We start from the raw sequence: 12,729 nt of genomic DNA, 5'->3' as shown, positions 1-12,729 counted from the left end.
GTCATCCTCGACTCCACCCCGCCCGCCATCGACCCCCACTTTCACCTACTGCTGCAGAAACACTCGTGTAACATCCAGACTCGACTACTGTACCACAAAGTGCTTGATACTGACCTTCCATCGGCCACTAAACAGCAATTAGACGAGTTTCACAGCAGAGCTTAACTTACTTTGACCCGGGACATCTCTACTCCTTTCCCAACGAGTCCTCTGAGAACATCTCAGGCCTCTTCTCAGGGTCACCAGGAGCCAAGCATCAACGTTCTCCACATCAGTGTTGACCTCACTCATATGCATCCAATGGCTATCCACCATGACGTTGCTCCCCTTCCTGTTAGAGTTGGGAGCCACCTCCATGTCCACAAACAGAACTCCACATCAGAGACTGAAGGCATCTGAGAAGGAAAGGCATTCTTTTCCACCACAACAACAGTAAAGCACAACTAATGGAAGCATACTATTCACTTGTTCAATAAGGTAAAATAATGTTATTTTTTTCTTTTTGTGCATTTGTTGTTTTTATAAAGACCACAAAACTGCCCTTAACATAACACTATCTCTCTATATTTCAGGCTTATATATGGTGCATGTGATCAGTGCAACAAGGATCCGATAGACAATTCTTCCACGTGAATTTGGCCATAGGGGCTTGTTGTCGACAGTTAAGCAAAATCACACATTAAAAGATTCCATTTGTCTTTCAGATTATGCTGGTTGAAGCCTGAAAAAGAAAAAAAACAGGACAGGGCATGTCTATGTTAACATATGAGAAGAAGAAGAAGAAGAAGAAGAAGAAGAAGAAGAAGAAGAAGAAGAAGAAGAAGAAGAAGAAGAAGAAGAAGAAGAAGAAGAAGAAGAAGAAGAAGAAGAAGAAGAAGAAGAAGAAGAAGAAGAAGAAGTCTAGGCTGAAGGGAAGATTACGTGATATCTGTTTTACACAAAGAATCAGAGATTTACAGAGCTCAAATAAGGATGATTGACAGGTTTATACTTTGTGGAGCGAGGTGAAACCAACTGCCCTTCTTTTGTACAATTGAGAGTAAACTTTACAGACACTATATTTGTGTTTTTATTCAGCTTGTAGTGGTCATAATTGGTTGTGGAGCAGTTGTTCACCAAGGAAAAATACAAAACTAAAAAGAAGTCAATACTTGTTCGGAATCTAGTCTAGTCAAAATTCCTTCTTGATCTATGGTCAACATGAGGTAATTCAGTCAAATAGAAATCCATTAGAATTCATTTAATCACATAGATATAATTTATTCTATGTTTCAAAACAAACAAACTCTGGGAATATCTGCAAATTAATTCAGAGAGTGTATCAATTGTTGTTAATTTATCCATGTCTTTATTTGTAAATTATTATCAGGCTTAGTGTGCATACATTTTTCAGCCTGGGAACGTTGCGATTTCACACTTTAACTGCAGTTTCTTCTTCTTGTATATGACCATTGTCACAGTGATGTGTTATCTTTGTGTTACTTAGCACAATGCCTATGACTGCTTCTTTTATTTCTTGTCATGCTGTCTGTCTGCTGATTTTAGGATTGTAGTTACTTAGATTGTAGTGACGTTGCTTCAAAATGCTGCATGCTATGCTTTTATCAGATAACTAAATGGATGAGTCACTCTGTGGAGATATGACTGGAAAAAGATCTGACTTCCTAAGATAAATGTGTGTAACTGTTAAAGTTTCTGCTTCGCTTGGTTTTTCATCTTTTGATTTAAAATGTAAATTGTCCTTTAAAATAAAAAGGAAGCAGCTCAGTCTGAAAGTAATGAAATCTCTTGCGTCTTTATCCTGGTAATGATTTGTATTATTTACCCAGAGAATACATCAAGATATCTATTCACAAGAAACATTACTGCAGGCAATCACCAATTTCTTTATTTAATGGAAGATACAGAAGATCTTGGAACAACATCTTTCCTGTAACATTTTACATCACTCTGGTAAACTTTTAATGGCATCAGTTGCATTTTATTTTCCTTTACCCCAGCTTGTATGTGAGCTTGTATGAATTACCATTAATGGGGTGCAGGGTTAAGAGACCTTTATGTGAAGACTCTAAGCTTTTATCTACATGGAGCACATGGTTCCTGGAAGATGTTAGACTCAATGAACATAAGAACGTGTTCCATTATCAGAGGTACATGAAATTGGGGCTAAAAGGTCAGCTTACAAGTATTTTATTTTCTGTTGAGAGATAGGGGGAAGGGGCTAGCTGATTATGTGTTTGTGTGAGAAACACACAAAGCAATGGGTGCATTTCAGGTATAAATAGATTATGTTGCAGGACTCCTTTGAAACGTGTGAATGGATGTTTTCATACCTATTCTCTGCCAATGAACAACAACAAATACCACAGACAATTGTTATATGGACTGTCATGCATACAAAACACATTCACAGGCACATTGCAAGTAAACAGGAATTCATTATTTAATTATTATATTTGTCCATATTCTTAATAATATATAATATAATATAATGCTTTATATTTTACTTACTTTAACTGCCTTATGGACCTTTTTCATGGCAGCCATTTTGACATGTAGTAGTATTGCAGGTAATGTGTTATTTGGAGCCTTAGTAAATGTGATTAAAATGGCTGTTGACTGTTAGAGACAAATGATAGAGTCGCTTTTTCATATCACAAATAAACAGAGAAATTCTATTAAATAAAATACTGACTTTTATTAATCTACATAAACGTGACACCTGTTCCATGGTACTGTGTCTGAGAGGGGGGGGCTTTAACAGCCTGGGATATTTCAAATAATGAGGATTTATTCATATATTTTTACTATTGTAGGACAATTGCTTTTTTCAATAGGTAGTTATGAAAAACAATATCAGGAAAGTGCTATTACATTGTGGGTAATTCTAATAATTGTCTCTAAAACTATAAAGAAATAATTTTAATGTATTTCTCCAGGCTACATAATGTAATTAAGTATTCTAAAATAAATATATATTCCTCCACAAACTATTCCAGATTTTTGACCGGTTGTCCTCGTCTGTGAATGTGCAGATATCTCACCTCTAACAGCTAAAAATAACGAGTCACAGCTTGTTACCATTCTGTTCCATCATGTCTCACTTGAAAGCTTTTACATGTACAGAAAGTGACGGCTGAAAAACACCCAAACATCACAGCCCAACCACCCAACTTTATAACTTCACACCTCAGTTGCAGAGTGAACAAGAGAACGTGGCAAACAAAAGTGAGTTTCCTGTTCCCCCCCTCCCCCCCCATCAATACATATGGTTATAATATCACATGTTCAAAGGGCACAGGGAGATCTTTTCTTTTGAATTCTGATTGAAATCAAAAGAAAAGATCAGTTTGTCAAAACTGATTAGTCAGGACTAAACTAACCACAACAGGAAGTCATCTGATATGAACGAAATGTCAGTACTGAAGTGAAATTAGGAGAATCTGATTATAAAGCTAAGCCTTCGCCAATTCGTCAGACTGCGATCACAAGAGCCACTTTTGGTAGTATATAGCCACCATTAGCCTTTGGCCTTCGGTTTAGAACACAGCAAGGATAATCAATTAGTGTTATTAACCCGGTTGTCTTTGCCAACAGCTGTTGAGCAGTCAAACGATGCTCTTTACGGTGACACAACTGTTTAGGAGCTATGATTTAAACAAACTACAACCATTCCCAAGTCAAGTGGGATGCACACATACAGTAAGTGAGTGATAATGTGATAATGCATTTTCAGGCGTGTTAGTATGGACAGGGGAATAAAACTGACGCAGAGCTAAAACAATCATGTGGACAGAGATCTTTTTATTAAAGAAATGTCGTTTTCAAACAAAAACTAAATTGTATGTATGACACACAGGGTACCTTAAACCATGAAAAAAATATATATAAACCTCTTCTGTGGAGGTACTGTGTTATTTGGACCTCACACTAACTGGAATGAGAATTATAGTGACCTCCACACAATTGACGAGGCCAGTCGTTAGCACTTTTTTCAGAAAAAATCAGCACCATTATTAGGCTGTCAACACCACACCTAATTACATGTGGCCTTTTAGTTCCACCGCACCTCCTCATACCCCGGCTGCTGCTGCCATTAGTCACATGATTCCTCACATATTTTGTCCAGTTGTTTTGCTGGATTCAGGATAGAGTGGGATGCTCGTTCACAAAAAAAGATACAGATGAAAAAGATGAGGAATATTTCTTCCAATTCAGTTCTCTGAACACACAATGGCTTTTGTGTAGTTGCTTTGGCTCTGCCAACACTGACTGAAATTATAAATGCACATTCACTGTGCTTTCAAAAAAAGTGATTGCTATTGCACAACGGTGAAAAGGTGGCAGGGAATATAAATTTAAAAAACAGAATGAACCAGTGATGCTCTTCCGCCTATCAGATTGTGCTGTTGTCAAATTGAGAAAAAAAAGGATGTATGTTGCAATCACCTACATCTTGAGCTGTGCACAAAGGAGTCCTTTCCATTTTCAACATTAGCATGTTGCGGAGGAGGAGAGGACCCTTGAGTTCTTGAGTGCTAACACCATGGGAAGAGAGACAAACAAGCTGTCAACAGGTATTTTTAAAGGTGAACAACAACTCTCTTCACTCAATTTTAAAGACAGAGATGTTTAATTATCACATTACATAAAGACCAAAAAAACATATTCTAAGGGATTGCTTGATGTCTCAAAGGGTGATGTTTTTTTGTCAGATGAGGGGTTAACGTCAGTCAGTTAGTGTCATCAACAATGGTATAGTTCGATTTTTTTCACTAGAGGCTGCCTCAGACTGTTAGGTAATGAGGTTTGGTGAAAACAAACAACTACTGGTCAAAAAAATACTCTGTAATACATAAAGTAGACAATAGATTATATTATCCTAGTGTCCTTAGCTCTTATTTCAAGTCCTTGGCTCCAGCTCATCTTTGTAAATAATGTTAAATTTAATAATATTTCCAAAATACACCCTCCTGTTATCTTCTCATTTACTAACATTGTGTATACATATGGTCTATGAGAAAATAAGTGAATCAAAATAAAATCAATTGACCTAAAATTGGAAATAGAGATGTTTTTTTTGTGTTATTTCTCAGGACATTTGGAGAGTTACAAAAATATCTGTGTTCAAGTAAGGTAACATATATTATATTTGGGATAATTTTCAGACATTTAGAAATATCTTGTTTTTAAAATAGAATACCAGTATAACAGTCCTTTATTTCCAAGGGTATATTTGAGCTCTGATAAAGGACAATCGCTGAACCCAATCATCCCCTACATTCTGTATTGCTGCAGGTTAATCATGGTCTTGTCAGACCTGCCTTGTTTCTCTGTCATCAAAGTGTGTGACAGGAGAGAAAACGTTGAATGGCTTATAGGCATCGACAACAGAATGGTTATTGGTTGAGTGTGTGTGAGTGTCAGCACTTGAACGAAGCCTGAGTTTCCCATTCTCTTCATCTGAATCCTGCAAACTGAAGGAGGTGTCAGACATGGCGTGCCCTTTCCTTGAGAAGCCAGTTGATATTGAAGCACATATACTCCGATCAGACCCCATTTGTTTATCATTCCCTGATGATAATCTGTGTGTGAGTAACCTTTTTGCTGCACAATCTATCATTTATTCGAACAAAATTCTCAGCCCTCAAATCACTCGTATGACACATCGTTGGCATGTTCTCAGTTCGGAACAAAGTTTTTGTGTTGCCCTTAGTTTTATGCAAAGGTAATAGTCAGGTCATGGGTGGGAGAGCCCTTCCCTCAAGATTGATTTTCAGGGCGTGTGCAGACATCCGCTGAGAGATGTCAGTCAGACAGTCAGAGATTCGTAATGCTACCTGTGTTTCAGGTTGGGGAAAAGAGAGAATTGGCTGGGTGTCATCTGCGTAGCTGTGGTAGGAAAAGCCATGTGAGTCAATGACAGAGCTGAGAGAGTTGGTGTACAGAGAGAAAAGCAGTAAATGATGATTCCATAGAGTCTTCACAATACAGCTACTGCAGCTAATTTATGTTCTGTACTGTGAAGATCATATGTGTTTAAGCCTATTCATCCCATATCATCAGCCAACATGGACTCAGGATCTACCCGGAAAAGGCTTATGATATCATTATGGCATACTCCATGTGATTCCCCTCAACATTGCCAATTAGAGGAGAACAATGTCCTACTCAACTAGACGACGATCCTGATAATGTGCCTGACCACCCTGACGCCAAAGAGGTGGAGTCAGAGACACAATATGTCACCATCATTTCTGATTGACCCATCACCTCCCCCGTGTCAAATAAAGACAATAGGCCTTTCTTTTTGATGAAGTCTTCTTTATTTTCGGCAAGTACAAATGCAGTAGAGTAGTTCATATTTCATGTTTGTCAAACAATCTTTCGAGCACCTCACCCACCTTTAACTGATGGTCCAGTAGTTCGCAGGGGGCTACAGCTACCCAAATAAATTGACATTTAATTTCACAGCGCCTGGCCTACAATGTTTCGTTGTGAGTCATAGGCCAATGCTTAATGACATTCTTTTTGTGCTGTGGAAGTGGATTGACCCTCATCCTCATTGTAATTTCCAGCACTTCTCTCTTAGAGAAAAAGAAGGTGCAACCGGTCAAGGGCAGCCGCCTAATTACTGCTTTGAGGGGACTGTTGGGTTTCTCTATACATTTTAAGGTCTTGACCCTATTATGTTATGATTTAGAACTTAAATTTGAACTGGATTGAATACCTTTTCATTACAAATGATTTCTTTTTTTTTTTTGCCATGGATTTTTTTTGAAGCAGTTTGTAACCTTTTTTAGATAAGTGCTTTAGAAATAAAGTTATAATTATTATTATTTTAATAAGTGTTATTATGGTACAACACTATCATCAACTGTTAGATGTTATTTTTAAGGTGTGAACCTCAGGCCTCTCTATCTGCCCTCTCAGCTGACAATAATACTAATAATAACCTTTATTTATATTGCACTTTTCAAAAACTAATTTACAGAGTGAATCTAATTGAACGCCATATTCTAAAAATGAGTCTTTGAATTAGATTTATAAGAAGCAAAGTTTACTCCTGTAATGACAATTTACTTTGAGTTCTTCTTGAACCCATTTTGAGAAATCTGTGAAGTATTAAGGATAGTATTAAGAATACTTAGTGTATTAACCCTGCGAAGGATGTGTACGTACATATGTACTTATAATAACGAACCTCTTATGTAGGCCCTTGTGGCTTGGGGGGTGGTTTGGTCAGGTGAGCTTCCTCCAGGGAGGCCTGCAGCCACAGGTCGCCCACTGTTTTGACGGAGGTCATTCTTTACTGCCTGTGTGAGTGGTGGCGGTGGTCGTTGACCCTCACCTGTTTTTCAGGTTTTTCAGATTTTGGTTACCTTTTTTTTTGCTTAGAAATTTCACTAACTGTTACATGTTGAATAATGCCACTAACACAAGCAGCACAAAACCTACTTGGCAGCAGCTGAAGATGAAATGTAAAGAACCTAAATTCTTCAAATTTCATCTTCAGCTGCTGCCAAGTAGGTTTTGTGCCTGTTTGGTTGCACCTAAGATTACACTTACGTACACACACACACACACACATATATATATTAATAAATGTTGAATAAGCAGAACACTCAAGATAAAACTTGTATTTTTCAAAATAACACTCAGTTTGAAATTTCCTCCCAAGCCAGCTCACGTTCTTCTGCTGCTGCTACTGTATTGCTTTGGGTCTCCTAAATTTATACTCATAATCTGAATAAGCATGCATTAGTATTTGTAACTCAACTGAGGAGAAGTAGGAGGATCAATTTCCTCCTGATGCCACGATGAATCTGCATTCCATTTTCTCAGGGTTTATTTAACTCGGAGTCTGATCGTCTTTACATAGAGTCCTTATATTCTAACAATTGGTCGGATATTTTGGCTTCACTTCTGTACAACAACAGAAAGTGGATACCCATCATCCATCTTTATTCAAAGTCACTGGTTGACACCTTGTAATTTCATCCACTGATGAGGGCAGTTGTGGCCTCAGGCCCGGCTGTAAGAGGCAGTGGCACTTGCTCTTATGGAGTGTAGCTGTAAGAGAGGAGAAGAAGAAGAAGAAGAGTGTATGTAAAGCCTGCGAGTGTCAGCACAGTCAGAAAAGATTTATGAGATGGGGGATCCATTCATCACAGGCCTGAAGGATAAAAACAGTGCTTGATTGGAAAATGTTGAATGTAAACAACACTGCATTTGTTTACAGTGCACAAGGTACCTTAAATAGCACATGCTTGGGGTCAGTCTATTACAGTGGCCTGAGCCGCCCGGATGTTTCCATCACATTGAGCTATTTAGCATCGTAAACACACTGTTTGACAAAGAGTTCAGTTGCTAAATTCTCTTTGGAACCGTCACCATAATTGTGCCACACTTCTCTTGGTCACCTGACTGCCTGGAGCATTAGCAAACAGACTTTGATAAGGTTGTGGACTGAAATTGGAGCTTTACCACTGTTATTTATCAGGTACTTAAGGCGCTTCCTGCTAGGAAAAATGACCAGCACATAAAATAATTACCTGATATCCATCAACTCGAGGAAAATATTTTGTCAGGTCTATGGTGGCATAGCTGTTAACATCTAAACATGTGATGTTACACAGTTTTTATATGTGGGCATTTTGTTGTATAAATCAGTTTTTTTTTCTCCTGTTCTTTGTCTGGATGTGTATGTGTATATGTATAATTGTTAATGGCGGCTGTGGCTGATGGGTAGGGCGGTCGTCCTCCAATCAGAAGGTCAGCAGTTCATTCCCATCTGTATGCTAAAGTGTCCTTGAGGAGGATGCTCTAGCCTGACTTGAACCTCAGAAAAGAACATGCTCCAAACAGATGCACTGTATGTGCGTGTGAATGATTGAAGGGCAAACTGGACTGTAAAAAGCTTTGAGAGGTCACCAAGACTAGAAAATCACTTTATAAATACAGATTATGTAATGTATTTTTTTTTTTTTCATTTTTCACCTTTTACTTGGTTTAAGATGTCTTTTCTTTCTTCACTATTCCAGGTCAATTCGATAAACCCCTTGTTAACAAACATTTGTGAGGGTTTTGTCTAATGTAAAAAACCTCAATTAAAATGCCAGAAAATAAATGCATATTTATTCATTGAATAGGCCGTGTTGTGTTTATGTTTAGGTGTTGCACTATATCTCTTTATGTATCTATATTGTATGGTTGCAGCAGAATGACCCTGTAGGTGTTGTGTAGGGTATGTCTGAGCTGTGTGTTTGCAGCTGCTTGTTAATCACGGGCATCTTCTATGACAGGCCATCTCGACAGTGTGGGTCAATGAGTCAGACACTCATGATAGATTTGAGGGCTGGTGTGTGATTCAGAAAAATTTTCTTCAGGTTTAGTTCAGGGTTTTCAGTCCTACGAAACAAATTTGTATCAGAGATAATCACCATGGTAACTTATGCTGAACAGCTAACCTGTTCCGGAGCAGGTTTAGTTGGAGATAAGAGATCAACTTGTAGAAAAGCTCTGCCCACTAAACAATCATCACCTTGAAACATGACGTCACCACTCTTAGACGACCCTGTGGAGCAAAAATAAATAAACAAATAAAACAAAAGGATCCTGTGGAGCTGTGTGTAGATTGTGAGTCTCTGAAGAGGACGGGGGTCTCCAGAGACAAAATCCCTTTACCTACTCTGTAGATAGAAGAGTTTTGATACTTCAAGTAGGTTTATCTGGAGAAATTGGGTATTTATTTAAAATGTAGATAGATAGATAGGTTATAGATTTACCTTGTGAAAGCCCCCATCCCTCCCCCATCACTCTCTCTGAGACAGTCAACCCTCACCGAAATGACACTGCATTGTTGCTCGCTCAGTTCATTTTAGAGGCTTCATCAAGAGGTCTCATCCAAGAGGGTTCTTCAATTCAGTTCCACATGTCTTGTTAGTAAAGAACTGATTCATATCTAGTGGCCACGAATGATTTATTTCATAAGATGAAGAGCGCACTTCATCGTCACAGTGTAACACCAAGTCAGTTCAACGTCAGGAATATCAATGTGTCTATTTAGGAAGAAATGATTGTGAATCAATTTTTCCTGCTTAGGTGCAAATTAAAATTACTCATGGTGTGATGGAAAGAAAAAACCAAGACATCCCCCGAAAGGGAATGGTTTTACATGTGGTGGTCACTAGCAATTGATCCCATTTTATCTATTCTCTAGTTTTGTGTTCTACTAGTGTCCTTGTGACTACTGGTAGAATGAGGCAGTACCTGAGGCTGCTGTTAGGTACCGGGAAGAAATCCTCAGAGTGATTGTCAGAACTTACACTGGTGCATTGGGCCCTAGAATCCTTGTGGTGCAAGTCAACGGCCAGCCTCATGTGGCCAGAATGGTTAGGTAGTTCCATGATGACAAATTAATTGATTTCATTGACTGGCTCTCACATTCCCCTGACCTAAATCCAATTGAGCACCTATGGGATGATATGTTTGGGTGATTCTGACCGGCCAAGTACAGCCACAGACTTTCCAGGAGCTTTCTGATGCCCTGATCCAGGTCTGGGAGGAGATCTCCCAGGACACCATCCACTGGCTCATCAGGGGCATGCCCAGACATTGTCTGGAGTGCATACAGGCACATGAGGCCATACACACTGAATCACATGATGAGTTGCAGTGATGAAATTGATGCAAGTTGGATCAACCTGTGATTCCATTGTTTTACTTTGAATCCAGCCTTAAATGGGTTAATGATTTTGGTTCCATTGAAGCATTGTTACATTATCAACTCGAAAAACCTGTTAAGTGATGTGTGATTTAAGTGTTCCCTCAATCATTTTAAGCATTATATATTTTTTCCTACATGTCACGAGGGGGCTCCGTAACTTACACATTCACACAATCAGGGATTTTTTAACTTCATGCATTTAGCAGCTGTAACTGTGTTTATTACAGACTGGATATAATGCTTTTGCTCTCCTCCTATTTAACAGTTTGTTCCTTGCTGTCAATTCACTTGTCCATGTCTGTGATTGGTCATGCACAGTAAACACTGATGCTTTTATGTGCACGTGCTCAGATCTTGATGATGCAAATCTAGGTTGATTTAAGGAGTTGATAAGCTTTGTGTGACCGCTTAGCCAGATTGCATTTGTTCAGTTAAGATCACTTGGATATCGGAAAGATCTCTTGGGTATGTTGAACTCGCTTGTGTAGTACTTCCCCAGGTCCCTTTTATGCATGACTAAAGAAGGGTCATGATTGCACAATGCACTGGGGCCATATAAACCACAAGAAAGCAGCATATGAATCAGGGGCGTTTCTAGGATTGAAAGAAAGGGGGGGCTTAGCCCCTAAGGATGCTGAATGTTTGCGCTCGCAGCGCGCGCCAATTTTTTTTGGGCTCATTTGGGGCTGCGGATATCCATTGGTTCAGACAGTTCATAGATTGGATCAGAAAGAGTGTGATTTTCTCTGTATCTTTGCTTGCATTCATTCAGTATAAAATAACAGAAGTTATCTGTCACCTCTGCTAAAGAATCTTCTAATATCCATCTGGTCAATGAATTGGATGATATACCGGTACAATAGCGTTATGACGGACACTATGACATTTAGTTTTCACTAGCATTAACTGATTATAAACAACAACATTCTATAGGCACTGATATTATTGTTTTAAAATACTAGAGATAGATATTAATGCAAAGAATAGAGAGCTGTCGATAGTTTTTTCTTACATTTCAAATTTGCTCGTTCACACTCTTGCTCACTGGAGACATTTTCTAACAAAATAGCTAGCTAGCTAGCTTAGTGTTAACATAGCTCATTACAATATTCCCTTTCATTTGCCTCAAGTAAACCTAAATTTAAGCAGGTAACAATCGTTAACAACCACAGATAGCCACATTCTGTAACCACCTGTACTTACAATTTCACTGTGCATCATTTACTATGAGCTAAACTCCTTTGCTGTAATCCTGCTGTCTTGATGAGAGACGTTACTTGGCAGAGTGAGAAAGCCAGCGCAGCAGCGATGAAGACTCCCCAAAGTCCTAGTGCCCTGTCTTTTATTGTTAAGTATGATGAGAGGCTGTTGGATTGTAATTTGAAGTGGGAGAAAACATACAAAGCAGAAACGCACTCACATATGTAGCATGTTGGAGTTATAAATAACTTGTCCATGTGTAAAACAATAGTTTAATTAAAAAAAAAAAAAATTAAATTTTTTTTTTTTTTTAAATCCCAAAAATGATTTGGGGGGGCTGAAGAACATTTTAGGGGGGGTTCAGGCCTAACGACGCCCCTGATATGAATCCATATCAATTAATTCATACTCTTAATGATGTATTTGAATATGGTGGTTGAGATGATTAATTTGTGATTGGACATGGAGCCTGTCAGTGGGTGAGCTCCCTTTGCTGCCTTTTCTCTCACTTGAAAGAGCGGATGTCAGTCAGTCATATAACAAGCAGCAGGCATGCAGGGCAGCCCTCAGAAAATCACACACACACACACACACACACACACACACACACACACACACACACACACACACACACACACACACACACACACACACACACACACACACACACACATTCGCCGCCAAGTGATAAGACGAGCCAGATGACGCACCGGACACTGACTGGCTATGAGCTGTGTTTAGCTCGAGCAGAGGAGCTGAGGCTGCTCGTGCCTTCTCCCTACTCGAGGACAGATGGATGT

The sequence above is a fragment of the Limanda limanda genome, chromosome 18 (assembly GCF_963576545.1).
Source record: "Limanda limanda chromosome 18, fLimLim1.1, whole genome shotgun sequence".
Taxonomy (NCBI): domain Eukaryota; kingdom Metazoa; phylum Chordata; class Actinopteri; order Pleuronectiformes; family Pleuronectidae; genus Limanda; species Limanda limanda.
The sequence above is the reverse complement of the archived record's forward strand: the minus strand, read 5'-3'. Positions refer to the sequence as shown.